The 18,797-nt window shown below is 45.4% G+C and overlaps 1 protein-coding gene across 1 annotated transcript in view; it reads right to left on the bottom strand.

Moving 5' to 3' along the window:
- Nucleotides 1–18,179, bottom strand: part of LOC150081133 (uncharacterized) — an 83,633-nt gene extending 65,454 nt beyond the window's left edge. Inside the window, exon 1 of the mRNA XM_090381295.1 lies at nt 17,884–18,179. The gene's annotated coding sequence lies outside the window, so the exon portion shown is untranslated. The remainder of the gene's footprint in view (nt 1–17,883) is intronic.
- Nucleotides 18,180–18,797: the final 618 nt, after the last annotated feature.

An 18,797-nucleotide genomic window follows, 5' to 3' on the forward strand; every position in this document is an offset into this window, starting at 1 on the left:
TGATTTATCCAACTGGGCCAATCTAAATAAACTCAAATTTCCCCTACAAAAACTAATTTCATGGTTTTTCGAAAGCAATTCAATTACGGCAGACCTCCCAGAGTTATCCTAAATGGCTCACAAATCCCCTACGTATCCAGCACCAAGTACTTGGGACTTACAATAGATGACAAACTAAACTTTCATACTCACGTATCCAAAATTTCTGAGAAAATTAAAAACTTCACGGCTGGAATCGCAAGGATTTCCGGAAAAGAATGGGGCCTCAGCAAAAAGACGTTGTCTTTATACTATAAGACTATCTTCCTACCGATTGCTGCGTACGCAGCAGGTGTTTGGTTCTGGAGGGTCTCAAAAACTAAGACCAGGACTAAACTTCTTTCATTACAGCGTTCGGTGTTGCTCACACTTCTACAAGCTCCTCGGACGGTGTCGAATAATGCTCTACAAGTTCTAGCAGGAACCCTGCCTCTGGACCTTTATATCTCCTACAGGGGTATGATCTACAATCTTAAAAAAGGAATTTCTGTAAATATTTTTAACATTGTAACAGACCCTACGAACAGAATAAAAGAGGAAAAACGAAGACTCTGGAAGGAACTCACCGCTGTTTGGCAGCAAAGATGGGCTGAAAGTGAACACGGTGAGGTTACACGAAGATACATTTCAAATGTTGAATTCGCATCATTACCCACAGTCTCAAAATGGTTTGTGCCTAGCATGACTACATCATATCTAATGACTGGCCACGGATCGCTCAGGGCTAAACTTTTCGAAAGGAGCCTTGAGCCTGATCCTTTCTGTCACTGCGGAGCATCTGAGACATGGCAGCACGTTCTCTTTGAATGTAACGATTATTCGAATGAAAGACAGGTACTGCTGAGTAAAATAAATAATCTCTCAGAAAATAATGTACATTTGCTCGTCGAAAATTCTGATGTCTTCACTACATTTCAACAGTTCTCTGCGGCAGTTTTCAAGAAAAGAATTGCGGCTAGAAACTCTACTGTGGTGTCATAATGATCCAGATTAACTCACTTTTGGGAAGAACATATAGGAAGATAGCCATCGACGCAACAGGAAATGACAGGTAGACCCCTTTCTCCTCTAAGTGATGCTGGATGGGATTACAAGAAGCTCACGTGTATAAACGGGCCTAAATTATTAGGAAGCTAACCTCGAAGAAATGTAAATAATTGCTTAACCATACAGTTAAGAACATCCATACTTCTGTGCACCCCAACACGCTTCTCTCTTATGAAATCTTACTTTAAAAAAAAATAATAAATAAATAAAAAAAATAAATAAATAAAATAAGATCTTCTCCCCATAAAAAGAATCCTGCAATAATCTGAAATGCCATCAAGCCTATTGAACACAAAACTCCAATTTCTGCTTTCTGACTGATAACTTATAGCTACAAGTATAAGAAAACCTTCTGCAAGAAGGCTCAGTGCTACTGCGAGTGCTTTAGTGCATACTGGGAACTTCCTCTCCTGCCTAAAGCTCAGGAATACCATGTGAACTTTCTACATGGAAATCGCATCGAGGAACTTCTATCGCCCAATACTTTACAAGCTCAGATTCTACCGGGGAAGAAATTCAATGAGACTATATTTCCTGAAACTACTGGACTGTCTTTAAAATTGTACAAACCAGAAATAAATGTAACTATTGGTAAGTAACAACTAATATTGCTGTTAAGAATAATATTGCTGTAAAAACGACTGTAAATAATTCTCAAATTCTGTTGCTAGAACTGATCAGAGAGAGAGAGAGAGTGGTAAACCTCACTGGAATGTAAATAATGTAATCAATGTTAACAGTTTATTTCCTTGTTAATACTAAACTTAATAGGATAACTGATATACATAATGCTACTGATAACTGCAGGTCTCTTTAAAAAATGTTTGTTTGTCTTGGCTGTGTGACTTCAATGGGTTTTTGGAGCTCCAGCCTTGTTTTTTTTTTTTTTTTTTTTTTTGCGGGCTCTAGGCCTGGGCAGCCTGTGAGCGGGATAGCGGGCACCCACTGGTATTGCACTACCTCCAGTGGGTGCGGGATTTCGTGCACTTTGGCATGTAAAAGTTTAAAAAAAAAAAAAAAAACAGGCCTGGCTACTCGCGCCTGGGGACAGGCACCAGACGGCAGCTGCACAGGTGTTGGCTGCTCCTTTGCAGAGGTCCTACATCCAATACGGATCCACTAGGTGGAGATGGGCTATGCCTAGGGGCCACCCTTGATACCCAGACACACACACACACGTGTTTTGTACTTTTACTGTGCAGCACGGAAGGAATCATTTGAGGAAGCAGTCGCGCCCCCACGAGTTGCGACGGAGGGGAATCTCCGTAGGTGGCAAAATGCGAGGACAAAGTGGAACGGGTGTAATGTTTCGGCGGCACAGCAACATCCTGTTCCCTTCTCCCACACCCCCGGACGTGCAAATTTTAGATTTGTCCCGATTTCGATTCCCGACGACATACGACGGCGCACCCCGGTGACCCCGCAAATCCCGTCAGTTAGTGGCTCTGTGTCGAAAGCGTGAACGGGCGAACGCGCAAAAAACATAAAAATATTCGGCGAAACGCACTCCCGGACCAAATGCAAACGACGTTCGGACAGATGAGGCAGATCACGTGCGACTGAGTGGCACGCGGTTTTTCGCTGGAGGACGGAGGAGGAGGAGGAGTGGAATTTCCCGAAGAAAAACCCACGGAAACCCATCTCGAAGTAGACACCAAAAATGCCGACTTTTCTCAGCAAAGTCAAAAAGACAACTGTGCTTTGTTTGCGTGCGTGCGTGTGTGTGTCGCAGGCATACATACGCCCCCATCCGCACCGTGTTCTCCCGTGGACATGTGTTTTTTTTAAGGGGCGGCTCCTAGAACGTCTGCTCAACTCCACCTCGGATATCTGTGAAGAACACTGCAAATGGGCCAGATGTGTGTGTGCAACTAGGTTTGTGTGTGTGTTGTCTGTTGTTGTGTCTGGCCGCTTGGCTACGCAGAAGCATCAGTGACCCGGACAGATCATTCTGGGTACTCGTCCACACCACGGGAGGGTGGGCTAATCCCAATTGTGCTCGTACTGTCTCAATTCGAGGTTGTGACCCACCCGATATTGGCAAAAGATGGACCCACACCGTGGGAGAGAAGAAAAATTTTAATTTTCCCGCGGTGCAAAAAAAAGAAAAAAAAAAGAAACGTAATATCACTGTACAACGCGAAACAACAGGAAAAAAAAAAAAAAAAGAAAAATAAATAATAAAATAAATAAAATTTAAAAAAATAAATAAAATAACAATTAAAAAAAACGCAAATGTAACAGCAACACTGAAGAACGCATAAAAGAAAAGGGACGCAAAAGAAAAAACAAAACAAAACAAAACAAAAGAGGATAGTGTTTTCTGTCCTGCACAAACAAGATGCATGTAGCAGAACGAAGGGGGCGGGGGGGGGAATACAGGTCGGTTTCCATTCATTGTTGGGTCATCGATGATGATGCGGAACGTGTGTAGAGCGGATCTGAAAAGCGTGCACGTTTAATGCGTGGTGTGTTGTTGTTGCTTGTGTCAAGCAACTTCGCCACTAGGGAGTGGCCAACACCTGGGCAGCAGTTGTCTGATGCCCGCCCCTGAGCACGAGAAGCCGGGCCGGGCTCTACAAACTCTTCTCGGACATAACACGTCCATAGAACACAAATCCCGCACTCACCAGAGGTAGGGCAATATCGGTGGGATCAGCAATCCCACTCCCACCAGGATGCCCAAACGTGGGAGCCACCAAAATAATAAAAAAAAAAAGCTAGCGGTTATTTAACAACGCCTTAGTGTTGAAGTTTTTTTTCCAAAATTTCGAGAAAGATCGTCGAAACGCATTAAAAATGCAATGAAAAGACGCCGCAGAACCGGGTCAACGGTGTATTAGAGATCGTCGGCAAACACGTCCACAAAAAAGGTCAAGGTCACCGCGGCAACCACAAGGAAACCCCGATCCACAGCACTCGCGTGTTAAAACTTGAAATTTCAAAGTACAGTAGCTGCATCAGACGCACTGACACTTTCTTATTCCAAGACCTTACGGTCCTGCGTATGAAAGTTGAACGTTGTGTTCGAGGAAGGCATCGTTCCCTCCTATTATTAGCAGCTGCCAAATAAAGTTGCGAGAAGAAACTGCAAGCGACACAAGGGCCTGGCAGTACTGCAGCCCCAAGAAGGGTACGCGGGAAGAGGCGCTGCTCACATCTTCCCCGACCACCAACAAATTTGTAACTTGGTCTTGGTGTGAGGTCCGTAGCAGAAGAAAGAGAAACGGACGAAGAAGCAACTTGGCACGCAGTTCCTGTGGAACGGGATTCAGCCGCACCACAATCGAGGGACCCGAGCAACGCTTCATTGCCAAAAAACAAAAAATCTTAAAGCAATCACGCGAGAAAATTTAAAGCGGGAATTTCGGCAAATATATTTTGGGGTTTCTCCTACTTGACGCACGTGCTAAAGAACACCTACACGCAACCTCGCAAACCTTTGAACGAGCGTTTGCTGCCAAGTAAATGGCGCCAAAAGCAGATGAAGGAACGCGCAATAACAGTACTTCCTTTCGAGTGAACTGTAATTGACCCTCAAATCAACCCACGGAAGTGGTCGTTGTTGTTATTCCGTTTTTAGGAGCATTAGCAACCTAAGGCCATATTGCTCCAGGGATTTGCGGTGGTCATTCCCTGACCTTCCCGCATCCTCCCTATTTCGTGGTCACGGGCTCGAACCCCCACATAAGTCTGCCCACGATATTACTATTAGTAATGGCCACATGGTGCAAGGAAGCCGATGGCTTCACCAGCCAAAAAAAAAAAAAAAAATAATAAATAAAAATTGAGTTCATCTGCAACTTCAGCTGAGGTATCTAATACTGTTCCATGTCCATTACATAACGGTCCGATCTGGTTTGTCCTGCTCTTCTTGCCATTTATATATGTGAAGAATTCCTTATCTCCCCCCCCTTCTTTGCTCTCTTTGTTAGCGATTTCTCATAAACTGCCTTTGCCATCCTAACTTTTTCTGTGGCTCTATTACAGATCATCTTGTAGCTGTTATAGGCTTCGGTACTTGGTTACAGTTATTGCTCTGTAACCTTTCCATGCCACCTTTTTGTGCTCAAGTAATGCGGCAACTTCACTAGTCATCCAACTTGGAACCCTCCTCGTGGAGTATTTTTTTAATGGTATATACGGATTCAAGGCATCTGTGATTAATGTTTTAAAAGCGTACCACAGTTCAATTGTATTCATTCTCTACGCGATATCTACCCAGTTAATAGAGGCCATGTAGTACCTTAAGGCATCGTAATTTCCTTTTCTGAAATTAAAACCCATTCCTTTGCCTTTTACTTCTGCTACCTCTCTCTCTCATCATCATCCGCCATAGAACTGCGTGATCACTTCCTGCTACTGGTTCCTCTACTGTCAGCCCTGTTATGTCATCTGATTCATGTGTGATGATGAGGTCTAGGATATTCTTTTCTCTAGTACTTTCCCTGACATGTTGATACAAATAACAGTCATCTAGTTGATTTAAAAATTTTGTTCCCCATGTCGAGTTTCCTTCCCATTTACTCCAATCAATTAGAGGCAAATTGAAATCACCCATAATAAGGCATTGACGCTTACTTGCCCATTCCATTTGCATGTAGAGGCTTTTGTCATAGTCTTCACAATCACCTGGTCTGTAGATTACGCCTACTCGCATTGTACCTTTGTTTCCAACTATCTCACACCATACAGACTCTATACTAGCATGTGAAATGTCTGAATCCGGGAAAGCTATCGTCGCACTCAGGCTGCTTCTATTAAGAAGCATTACCCCACCAACCCTTCTATCTACCCTATCCTTCCTAAATACATTATACAAGCCGTACTGAAACTCATCATCCCCAATTTCCGGGTGTCTCTGTAAGCCCTATTATGTCCGCGTTACTTGTTTTAACCAGCAGTTCGAATTCAGTTATATTAAATCCGTTCGAATACTATACTCAAGTCGAAAGGGCAGCAATACGAAATGTACCTTCGCACAGAGACCTTGGCATTCTATGTGACCAAAAGATGTCCTTTGTCAACCAGATCGAAGAAATGAGTAGCGAATTTCCTCGTCTACGGTAGATCTGAAAGCAGCATCTGCTACACGTCCGACATCTTAAAAAGTTCATCGCCTCCACGATCTATCCCGCCATTCTATGGTGCAGAAATACGGGCCTCAGCCGCACCTACAAATCTTAAGCGGGTGTACACCGCCCAATATTGGTTATTGAAATGGGCCAACAGCAAGCTTCGTTTGCCTCCCGCTACCATAACCACCACGATGGCACAAGCACTCGACATTCCAGGGGTGAAGTTGCTGATCGTGGAAAAGATGCTGGTCTTCACAGAGAAACTTCTCACAGGTGAGATATCCTTTCCGAATGTCTGGATCCTCCAAGAGTTCCAAAAGCTTGCTGTTGGAGGATCCCACAAGCAAGCGTAAGATCGTCACTCGCACTTGTGGCTCACCAGAAGACGCTTGCACTCACTGAAAGGTTTCTCCCCATGAAGATACTGAGCGCCCTGAACTGTGTTGGCGGTGACTTTGACTGGCTAATAAGTAACAAGAATTACAAGGGGGAACAAGGGACAAGGTATTCTTGTGTTGACTGAGGCCTCCAGGGTTACCCCTATATACCGCTGTAGCATCTGTAGGTTATTTATAGCCAGCAAGTGTGTGTGTGTGTGTGTGTGTGTGTGTGTGTGTGTGTGTGTGTGTGTGTGTGTGTGTGTGTGTGTGTGTTTGCAGGCCCTGGAATCTTAGCAGCCGGGAGGCAGGGAGCAAGCTACCTGCATCCCGACTCCCGTCCGTAGCTACGTGGAGGCGCTCGAGGAACTACTATATAATTGCACTTAGTGGAAACCAGAAAAGAAAGGTTTGGGAAGGAGAAAAGAGACAAGAAAAGTAAGAGTAATAAATAGGAATAAAACTAGTAGAGAAACTTCAGTCCCTCAAAGGAGGAGCAATCTTAGAGGGACAAAAAAAGAAAAACCCTAAACAGGAGGAGTATAGATTAGAGCCCTAAGTAGCGAGGAAGATAGCCCAATCAACCCTGCTAGTAGGGAAAAGAACAGAAGGAATTAGATGCTTACAGCAAATAAATGAAATCAATAAGTTATATAGAAAACCATAATATGTACGATTGCATCACCTTTTGAAGCAACGAATTTCAGAAGCACGAAAGAGAATTGCGGCGACTAAAACTTAGTGATGAAGAGAATTTTGAAGACTAAACTGATTAAAGAAAGAAAATACATCAAGTAAAAGTGATTGGAGAATCAATTAAAGCTTCTGCAAGCAGGCAACCTCTCAAGAAAGAACAACAAAAGAATAGCTACTATATACAATTAAAGGCAATAAAAGAATCGATCACTTTAACTGATATTATTAATTGTAATAATCGAGTAGACCGACAAAAACATAATTCATCACCACAAGAAGTGAATTCTACCAAATTAAAAGAAGAGAGAGAGAGAGGATGAGCGCTAAGGCAACGACAAAAGAAGTAACTTGGTGTACTTGAAGGGATCACTCACATTTGGAGTGAACATTTTTAAACGGTATAATACAAAACTGTGAACAATACAATTCACAGAAACACTTCTGAAGACTTGAATAAGGAGAGAGCAACAACCAGCAACGTTACAACGAAGGAATAATCCACCAGCTTCAGCGATCCATCAAACAAACCTTAAACTATAAAAGCATCTACTACAAAGGAACAGTTGGCTAGTGAAAGGCACAGCAGAGAATGTCTTCATTACCACAACAGAGGGTTTAAGTAAGTGGGCAGCAGCAACGATAAAAACAATAATCATATTTACACGACACTGTACAATAAATCGAAATATAAGTGGAAAACATAAATCTCGACAGCCAATTAATTCATGTTGGCAGGACAATTGCGGCCAGTAAAATGGATGCAACCGTGTCCTCTTTGGCTGTAACCAAGTCCAATGATTATAAGCGTAATCATTAAACATTATTCAACAGCAACGAAAACAACTGAATCACACTGCTAAAAAAGAAAAAGAAAAATGCTCATAATTAAAGTATTATTAGTTACACTGATATTAATATATAGAATTAAGATTAGCTGCGATTAAAGGGGAAATCACAACAGAACATCGGAGCAAATAATTAAAATAACAAAATTCCTGTTGCGTTACATAATTATTATTTCATTATCAGAACATTTTCTGGCAGTAAAATTAATACAATTGAGAGCAGTAAATGGAGGCTAAAGAAATTTCCTTTAAATCTTTTCTTATATTAAAGTGGAGACACTTAACACCCGAAAGTAGACCCAAGGGACTCATTTATAACGTGAAACGTGTTATAAAGAACAACAACACATTACTACAATAAACAAGGATGACAGACGGAACTTTATGAAAGCCCTTCATCTCTGCTCTACTAAAAGAGGATCCCGTGGCCCGCATCCTCAGTTCAAATGTGTCATCGCTTCTGTCTTTCTGCACCCTCTTTTCTCTCTTTTATTACAAATATTACTTCGATCGAATTACAAGAAGAAAAACTAAGTTGACATCGGTGAAGTTTGGAAATTGTGAGAGTGGTACGATCGAAGGGGTTCTACTTTATGCGCTTCTTCCAGGGTATCCTCTCTCTCTCTCTCTCTCTCCTGTTTTCTTTTCGTACGCCGTATTTTGTTCTCTTTTTCTCAAGCTGCTAAAAAAAAAAAAAAAAAAAAGATGGGGCCCTGCCGCTCGTCGGCGTGTGGGATGTTGTGTTGCGCTCCTACTTGAAAATATTTATTTAATGACGTTCATGCGGGGCCTCTGAAACATGCCCCTTCGTACTGCACCCGCGGGCATTTTTCTGGACTTCACAGGAGCTTTTGACCGGCTCTGGTGGGAGAGCATACTAAGCCGATTGAGACTTGTGGGTTGCCCGGACGCACTCTTTCGTCTGCTGCGTAGCTACTTTGAGGAAGGAACCGCTTCCAGAAGGTTACCCACGTAGTCTCCAGAGGGGTTCCACAGGGCTCCATCATTGGGCCCTATATGTGAACTTCGTCTTGGATGACCTACTAAACCAAGACTAGAATGGCGTGGAAATAGTAGCATACGCAGACGACGTCGCTGTCCTGGTGGGTGCAAACGCTCGCCTAGAACTTGAGACCAAGGCCAGTTGGGCGCTGACCAAGATCCAAGCCTGGGCTTCAACCCACAAGTTAATGATATCACCTACAAAGTCGTTGTGCTTGATGCTCAAAGGGTAAGTTCAGCCCTACAAGACCTCCTACAGTGGGCCTTGGTGGACTCCCTTTGAAATTTGCTCCAGTGGTCAGATACCTAGGAGTCAACCTGGATCAGGGATTGAACTTTATACCCCATGCGAAGGCCATGCGGGATAAGATCAAAAATCTGTACGGGAAACTAAGGCGCATTACCCGGTCAGACTGGGGAATAAAAGGAAGAAACTTAGACATACTTCATAAGTGCCTTTTTGTGCCAATAATAACACTGATAAAAATCTTAAATGAACGATATATTATATTCCAAAAGATTCTTATAGGATTGAGGGTATTCCTTTTGTTCAGAGAATAAAAAATGAGGACCAATTCATAGTGTAAATGACGATGTCATTTTTCTATGTACGTACATTGTTTTGTAATTTCTCTATGTACATATATTGTTTTGTAATTTTTCTGTGAATGCATGACGTCTGTATGTAATTCTTCCTCTATGTGTATATATCTTATGTATTTGCTGATATTTAATCCTATGTTACACTCTAATAAGTGATGTATGTATGCGCCACCCTCCTAGGAAATTTCTGTACAGGGGTGTTTGTTAAATAAACTGATAATAATAATAATATGCCTGTGGAGCCTGGGGTCAGGCAATTGACGGTTGCGTTGTGAGGCGCCACCTGATGGCCGCACAAAGATTTGCACTCCTGTGCGTGACCAGGGCGTGCCGCACCGTCTCCACAGAAGCCCTACAGATAATAGTGGGAGCTATGCCAGTTGATCTCCTGATCCTAGGGAGACTGATGAGTTACCGCACCAAGATAACCAACCCTTGGAATTCATGGGCGTCTGTAGCTGCCCAGAAGCGGGGAAAACCTATGGCAGATCTGACCTGAAGGACGAGAACAAGCGGATCTCACTGGACATTCATGGCCTCTGGCAGGAGCGCTGGGCAGCTTCTGCTAAGGGCAGGATAACATTTGAGATGATACCTGACATCTCGCGGCTTGAACGGATAAGTAAGTGGCCTAAACTTGGGGTTTTCCAGGCAATGGTGGTGACAGGACATGAACTACGACTGCGGCTATTCCAGCTAGGTCTCGTAGACAGCGATCGCTGTCGTTGCGGACAGACTGAGGATAGCCAGCACATTACATTCCAATGCCCACAATATGACATACCAAGGCGAAGGCTAATTAGCCATTTAGGAGCATCCTCTCCTCATGAGATGCGGAGGTTCTTTGAAAATAAAGAAAATTATAACATATTTGTAAATTACCTTAAAGAGGTGAATAGCATTCGTAGTGTGCCTGACACTACCTGAACCCTCGGGTTCATATCCCCGCATGCTTGCGGATGTTAGAAGTTACCGCAACAGCTGTAGTTGCATTATATAAATATTGTATAAATATTAAGGATACTGTTGGAAATAGAGGAATGCTCCTTGACTTTCTAAATGAGTTAAATTGATCAAGCAAAAAGATCAAAATGTTTTAAAAATTGAGAATTAAATAGTGTAATACATAAAGGTAGTAGCGACCTGCCTCCACGGGGCTAGGGACGGGAAACTTCCTAGCAGCAGGGCTTGTTCCTGCTGCTAGGAAGAGTTGAGAGGTTTCTTGAGGAGAAATTCAATTCGGATTCACTTTTGAGAAGATTCGCTAGCAGAAGAAAAAGCATTTTTCTTTTAAGATCGTATTCAGAAAGTGCGCTTCGGCGTTAACGTGAACTGCACCCCCCCCCCATCCCCGTAAGGATTAAACAAAAGAACCGAAGCAGGGAATCCCAGGAGGTGCTGCCATCTGTTCAACCGGGAACCGATCATTCCAGAAACATTGCGTTCATTTGGCCACTTTAATGAGAGGTTTAAGCGTTCATCGTTCCTTTTTCTCTCTTTCTCTCTCTTCTTTGTAGCACATTGTGGTGCAACCACAACAGTCCACACAGTACGACCACCACCACCACCACATCTCCATTTCTTGTTCGTCCTCGATCCGGGTTGGAGGCGAATTCTGCGTTTTCAACGAACCAACCGGTTCAAAGGCCAACGGACACAGTGTTCCCCCTCCCCCGTGAATCGGGTGTGCATATGCGACGTCTAAGAATTATTCCCGCACCCTTCCGACCCACCGAAGCGGGGAAATCGGACGAATCGTCGTGTTCTCAGCAGGGGCCCCTGGCCCCAACACCAATTCGTTCAACCTTCGTGCGAAAGCACCCTCGGAATGCGCTTCAGGTCAAAGGTCAGTCGCAGTGACCGCCATTTTGAGCAATTGCCGCCACTTTCGTTGTCGCCATCTTGAACGAAACCCGTTTTCTCGTGCCGACAACGCACTTCGACTGCTACGTTCGTACTCGGCGGGAGGGGGAGGGGGGGACACTACTCAGCGAAATGTCGGCTTCACGGACGAAAGGATCTTCGCACTCTCGTCTGCGTTCCTTCAGAAAACACGGACGGACAATTATGTTCGCAGTGTCAAACTTCGAACAACCCGCGGGGCCCCCCGACGAGTAATCCTCACCCCCGCAACCCTCGTAGCCGATCTAATTGAAATATCCGGAAGGAGACGATCCCGGGAACTCGCTGATGACGCGACGCGGCTCTTGTACGAAAGAAACATTTTTAGAAGAACTCTTTTTTTTTTTTTTTTTTTTTTTATCGCATTCTGAAGACACAACAAACGCCCTTCACGGCTACAAGCCGGGGCTTTACAGGAGAGAGAGAGAGAGAGAGAGAGAGAGTTCGACGTCATAAACGAGGATGAGCGATAGTAGGAGCAGAGGAAAAAAACAAACATTTTTCTAATTAAGTTTTATGCAAATCTGTGAAAAAAAGATTCAAACATTGCAGATAAAAACGACAGATTTTCGCTAATCGCAGCTCGAAGAAGTGAACCACCCCTGCCTCGTGGGCCGCGCTCTTTCGGGGGATGGGGAGCAACAATCGGGGAAAACTGACAACGGAATTGCTCTCCATTCCCAACCCACGGCGTGGAACAAACAGCGGAAACTTAGTGGAGGGGTGGGATGGGGATGGGCGGAGGAGAAGCCATTTCATTTCGTTCGGACGGAGTAATCGTACGCGTTGCTGCGTCGATCGCACGACGCTCCTTCGCCAACTGGGTCACGGCTTCGTATCGTCGTACCAGTTTAGCGCGAGGACATCCCTCGAATTGACCTGATTGGGGGGGGGGGGGGAAATAAGTGAGCGAATGTAGTTCACAAGGAAACTCGCAGAAAACGGTGAAAGGGGTCAAAACGTGGCATCCTCGTTGCCAGAGACACCTCTCCGCCTTAATCGGACTGCGTGCTTCTGCACCCCACCCCCAATTATAACATTAACGGATCTCCCAGTGCGGATTCTCCCCTTAATTGTTGCTCGAAGGACCTCCTTCAAACTACAATCCCGCCGGCTAAAAAAAAAAAAAAAAATTCCGATCCCACGAAGGGACTTGTCCCGTTTCTCAAGTGGGTCTCGCTCTCCCCGCCCCCCACGCCGTAAAGCTCCAGAAATGTAGGACTCACTTCCGGAGCCACTACAACAGATATCGCACGTGGCTGTAGCGCAGAAAAGCGCTTGACCCGTGAACTGAGTGAGCGACCCACGAATAACCTTCGTTTTTGATGGGTGTTTCCGTAATTAATCAGTGCCGCGTGCATCCCATCAGTGCACATTTTCATCCCCACTCCGCCGGGGCAATTCTTTCCGGATTCGTCGCCAATTAAAAACAGACCGCTCACGAACGCAATGTCCCAGATTGCGGGAGGGGAGGGGGAAGGAGACAATAGAGGATACCTGCAAAAAACGTCTCGGAGAGGAATCTGTGTATGGGCAGTGGGGTCCCGAATGAAAAAAAAGCGTGAAACGTAATGTTATCGTGAACAGCGGTACTGAAGCAACCCCTGACTGGAGCTCTCGTTGTGGTACGGAACTTTCGGGTGACAGGTGCACAGCTGGACGACCCCACCGTACGATGCTCCTTTCCATGGTTTCAGAGCGTGTCCGTCTACTGGCGAGGGGAATAAAAAAATAAATTTCCCGTTCACACTGCAGGGGCCCCCGGCTAAAGGAGATCAGGAGACTGGGAGAAGACAAGGAACAGCACCGTATTTAGCACTGATGCGGGAAGGGTCAAAGTTTCAGACCACCTCGCGATTCCCGAATGTTTGTATTCGCCGTACTTAACGAGGTCGGCTTGCCTTCATCAGAGCACGAATTGAAAAGATGCAACTTGGCAAAGTATTAGATGAGGCGACGCAACGTCATTGGCTCCCTGGAAAACGGTGGCGCCCCCCCCCCGAATAATAAACAAATACTGAAATGTCTCAATTGTTTTTGCGTGCAGTATAAATGTCATCGTTATGGCATTGCAAGTTGTTGTTGTAAACCTTCGCTCTCCGATTTAAAAACCGCGACCGGAAGTGAACTTGTTTCGGAACCATTCGCTGTGCCGAGTGCCAAAGATTACTATGGCCGACAGCGGCGAAATTGTACATCAACGGACGAGCGATCATCGCACGGTGACACCTGTTGCCGGCCACGTACAAATGAAAGCCGCAAAAAGGGCCGCTCAGTTGACCCCCACCCCAGCCACCCACGCAATATTATCCGTTTTATTTCCTTATGGAAATAAACGGATAATAATAATAATAATAAATGCAGACAGCGTTAGGGACACGCTGGCACGCGAAGAAGAAGAAATAAAAAGAATGCGCGGTGAAATGAAAAGAAAATAGGACTTTTGAAAAGGGTGACTCCGGTTATTCTGGGGTTGGTTCTCATTTCATTGTGATGAGCAAGGTCTCGACCCAGAAGTTGATCGATTACAATTGTGAGGGGACCACGCAACCTGATCACCATCTACTGCATTCGTTCACTAACCTTTGGCGAATATTTGATTTTCGGAGAATAACTTGACCACGTGGTTGGTGTTCACTGTCCGATGTAAAATGCAACGGATTGTGCGCAATACTCTGTTCCTCTTTCCATTGCGAAACCTCGGGCCTTCCTCTTCGGTTTCGGCCTTCACATCAATCCTGAGAAGTGGAAACAAACGAAACCCAACAATGGTGCAACCCAATATAAGAGGATCCGCGATTTCTGCCATCCAACAACATACAGATTTGGGCGTTATTTTTGAACAAAAGCTCTCCTTTCTACCACACACACAGACCATCTGCAAATAAAGTTCTGTCGACTCCGGTGAATGATTAAACAACAACTAATGCACGTCCGTGACCAGGTCGTTGGGTGCAGATATATTAAGACATGTGTCTATCCGGCCATACCTTATGGAGCAGAAATCTGGACCTCAACTGACACAACGCATCTGAGACGGATTTTTGCGGGCGAATTTTGGCTATTGAAGTGGGCCATATGGAAATTTCGGCTTCCCCCTGCACCAAGGACCACCCAGATGGCGGCAGCTCTAAACATCAGACGTCTTCCTGCCATTAACTGGACAGGTATTTCGAACGAACGGAGGGGTGAAATGGGAGTGGTGTGTTTTTTTTTTTTTTTTTTTTTTTTTGGCTGATGCTGCATAAGCTTGCTTTCTTCCATCATATGCCTCTACTAATGCTAATGCTAATTATCCATGAGAGAAGACTCATCTTTGTTGTAAAAATGATGGTTGGCATTATTTCGGACCCACACTTCTGGGCTAACTGCAGTTGGAGGATCCCTGTCCCAAGCCTTCGGGCCAATCCAGTCCTCCAGGCCACCCCAAACAGGTTAAAGTTATGCAATCGGTTCTTATCCGTGAAAATGCTGCAGTTCATATACTCCTTGGATGGCGACCTCTACAAGTTCGCATTGGATAAAAAATATAGGCAGAACTTTCTCCATCGACTTACTTCTAAAGGACCACTTCACAGGACATTAGAACCTGCTCCCAAGGACCTGTCCATCACTGCCAAGGATCCCTCCTTACATTATTCCAACTTTCTGCGCCTGCTCGGATGACTACAGCGCTGTAAAAGGACTGCTCCCTGGAGCAGTCCTTTTACACAGCTGTGAACATATATACACACGCTGTTGTGTATATATGTTCATATGTAAATTTGTCATGTTTTTCTCCAGTGTTTAATCCTACACTCGTATAATTAGGAATAATATTGTTTCTTTTCTTCCTATCTCATCCTTGTTTATTACATTGTATTAGCCTTTACTGTACTATAGTATTAGCCTTTGTAACATTGTATTAGCCTTTGCTGTGAACGACAGTTTTGTAACCGTGAAGGGTATTGTGTACAGCGTGTGTCTTTTGTACGCAATAAAGAGTTCTTCTACACTATCATAAGCAGATTTAATATTAAAAGAGAGAATGTCCAAGTTGAGCTCGGTGATTCGGGGCTTTTTTTGTGCTCTGAAGAGTGTACGGGGGGGGGGGAGATTTGCGGTAGTGGACCTGTGGTGTAGGACTGTGTGGAGTTAGGATGGTCGGTAAGAAAATCAGTGTTGGATAATTACTGGATGGATTATTTTTTCAAAACTTTTTAATGAAGAGCATCCAATGGCAATTGGACGGAAATCTTTAGGAGTCTTGGGGTTTCCAATTTTTGGGACTGGTTTGACGAAATAAGATTTCCAGAATTCAGGTATGGCGCCTGTCTTTCCAGGAGATCTATGGACTTTGAAAATGTGGTTAGTGTATGACAAAACGGTTCATGTGTTCTGTGCAAAGTGTGACCATTGGAAAACTTCCATGGTCAAGTTGCAGTGGATAACAACTGAAGAAACCGGCGATCAGACAGAACGAGGATAGCTTGCTCTGTCTGATCGCCAACAATTGTTGAGGACAGTGAAGATTGCGAAGAAGACTCACAGAAAATGACTGTTTGACTATTTTTGGTTGCTGGGGCATTGTAGGACAAGACGCACTGCCAACAGTTAAAATGACAAATTGTCGGGTGGGGATTACTTCAAAAGAACCTTTTGTTTTGTTTTTGGGACGCATGTACGTATTCGTTTATTTTAGACATGCTGACAATATTTTTGGTTTTAACTAAAATGAACAACTTAAACAAGTTATTGGCCTATCCAGCAACCCGACCAAACGAGCTGGAATATTTTTCATCAACTCGAAGAAAAAGTTGACCGCGGACTAATACATCAACGACATTAAGGTCCGACCCTAAGTCTCGCGTCACACTGATCTGGGGCTTGCGTGGGATGAAGGCCTAACCTTCCAACGGGACTTCGCCAACACTAAGGCAAAAACTGTGTGAGCAATAAGACAAGAAATTCCTGATGTAGACAACCACAAACGTGCCACTCACTACGTACAAACGTGTCTTGTTCCGAATCCTCTTTATGCTTCAACGATCTGGTCCTCCTTCCCTCACTAACATTAAAAAATTCGTGGGCATCGAGTACTGGATGATTTTAAGGTGGTTGAACCGTCTTAAGGCCGCCCTTTCCCCATGTCGCTATCTAAGATGTATCTTGTTGCGAACCCTAGGGTGTTCCGCGTCTTTTGCAACGACCCCTAAGAAGCCCGCTACAGAATTTAACCAAGATTCGACCTTTTTTTCGGGCTGACGTCCTCGAAACGTACAACTCCCTGAAGATTGGGCCCGCAAGTTGTGCGATGATAAAGAGTAGAGGAGTGAGAAGAAAGAGGACCATCACACGCAGTTTAGCAGTTTCCAGAATATCCCCCGAGGGATGTTTTAATAATCGTACTTCGCTCCTCCGCTGAGGACAATTCGTGTCTTCAATTATTACGTGTCTCCACCTTTTGCTCGGTCGCTGTATATGCGAGTGTTATTTCCTCGTAGTCGACGTTCTTTATTTTATAGAAAGCGCCGCTTCCGTATTTACTTTGTGATTGACAAGGAACAAACGAAGTTAAGCCCCCCTGCTAGCCGAAGGGGTGAACAATAAGGAATAAATCGAGAAATAATTAATTAAATGATAATAATGAACTGTTTTTCCCAGAAGTAATTTGAAACTGCTTTTACTTTTTTGTTTTATTTTATTCTCGCTGGCTCCCAGGTACGGGCAACCCGGGAGCGGGATTGCTGACACCCGCCGGTATTGCACCGAGAGAAAGGGAGCATCCCCAGACAGAAGGCCACTTCCGCCCAACGAATGACACCCGGCAAACGGGCGGACAGACGTTGACCCGAAGGCGTTTGGAAATGAGAACAAAACCGAAATGCACGATGGGAAACAAAGAGAACGAAAGCCTGCGCAGATGTGCTACGCGACGGCAGTTCGCCAGATTACCGCCGCCCCTCCCGGCGCTGTGTACGAAAGGTCATCGTGGTTTGTTGAGGTCGCAAAAGCACGTTCGGTTTCATTCTGCTCGCGGAACAACCACTCCCTTCGAACATCATCGCAAGAGGGGGGCTGACTGTGATCCCCCAGGCATTCTGTTGCACGGCTTGGTGGGCAGATGTGCCTCCGCCCCCTCCGAAGCACCGCACACAGAGGCCTCTCTAAAATACTCCTCCGGTGGCCGGAACACGTGATTCCCACTGGGGGACGAGCGCACATTATTGAAAAATGGCGAACTTCCGTCACAGTGTACTGTTGCAGTGCGCGCAAAAGTTTCACCGAGCACACGATACAGAAAGACGGACTTACCTGTGATTCGTAGAGCAGTCGCGACTTCACCGACTCCCACCGTGCGGGCGACCACACGTCAGCGAAGAGTACATGGCTGCCGGTGACCCTAGGCCACTGTGTCAATCCGCCCGACGTCGCTTTCTCGGCGACCTGTCGAATCTGTGGGTCACTCGGAATCACAAACGCGCAGAAAGAGGTCGCACTAAGTTGAAACTCGCGTGGCACGCGCTTTCGACGTTCACGAGAACTCCCGAGCACGGCGAACAGGTTAGCCGCCCTCCACACGGACTGACACGGAACAGACGATGACGTTCATCGCGCAACGGACGCGAACAACTAGAGCGTACAACACGCGTTCAGCAAGTAGCCACGGGGAGTGTGCGCGCGAGTTGCCAGCGCAAAAATCACGTGACTGAGTGGTGCGGGGAACCGACCATTCCTGGCGCAGAAGCCGTCCGAGTGACTTCGCGATCCCCTCGACACTCTTCGCTTCCCCCACCCCGCAGAGCGAGAGTGGGACCGGTCCGAGGGTCATTTGCATGCGCGCATGCCGAAACAGCGAGAACAGGTTTGACTGCTCGCGACGAACTCAGCCGACAGGGCAGTCCGGGGCGGATGAGGGGGGAAGGGATCGTCTGAACGCTGTCGTTGCACCACACGAGAGGGACGTCTAAACATTTCGACCCCCACCGTGAGGGTGCCGTTGCGTTACGTCAGAAGTCCCGCGTTTCCGAAGTACTCGTGCAAGTCCCCTTTCGGAGAAGGGAGCGCGCGAAGATGCGTTCTGTTCGCGAATGACCCGAGAAACACTTCCTAATCGACACTCGTTGAACTTCGAAAGGATTGGAACATTTTCATTCTCTCCCTCTGTCGTCAGTTGACCCTACGTGGCCGTCCCCAGTGTCATTCACTTTCTTGCATCTCCCACTGTA

Source organism: Mastigoproctus giganteus, chromosome 9 (assembly GCF_048544385.1).
Source record: "Mastigoproctus giganteus isolate SK-2022 chromosome 9, ASM4854438v1, whole genome shotgun sequence".
Classification (NCBI taxonomy): domain Eukaryota; kingdom Metazoa; phylum Arthropoda; class Arachnida; order Uropygi; family Thelyphonidae; genus Mastigoproctus; species Mastigoproctus giganteus.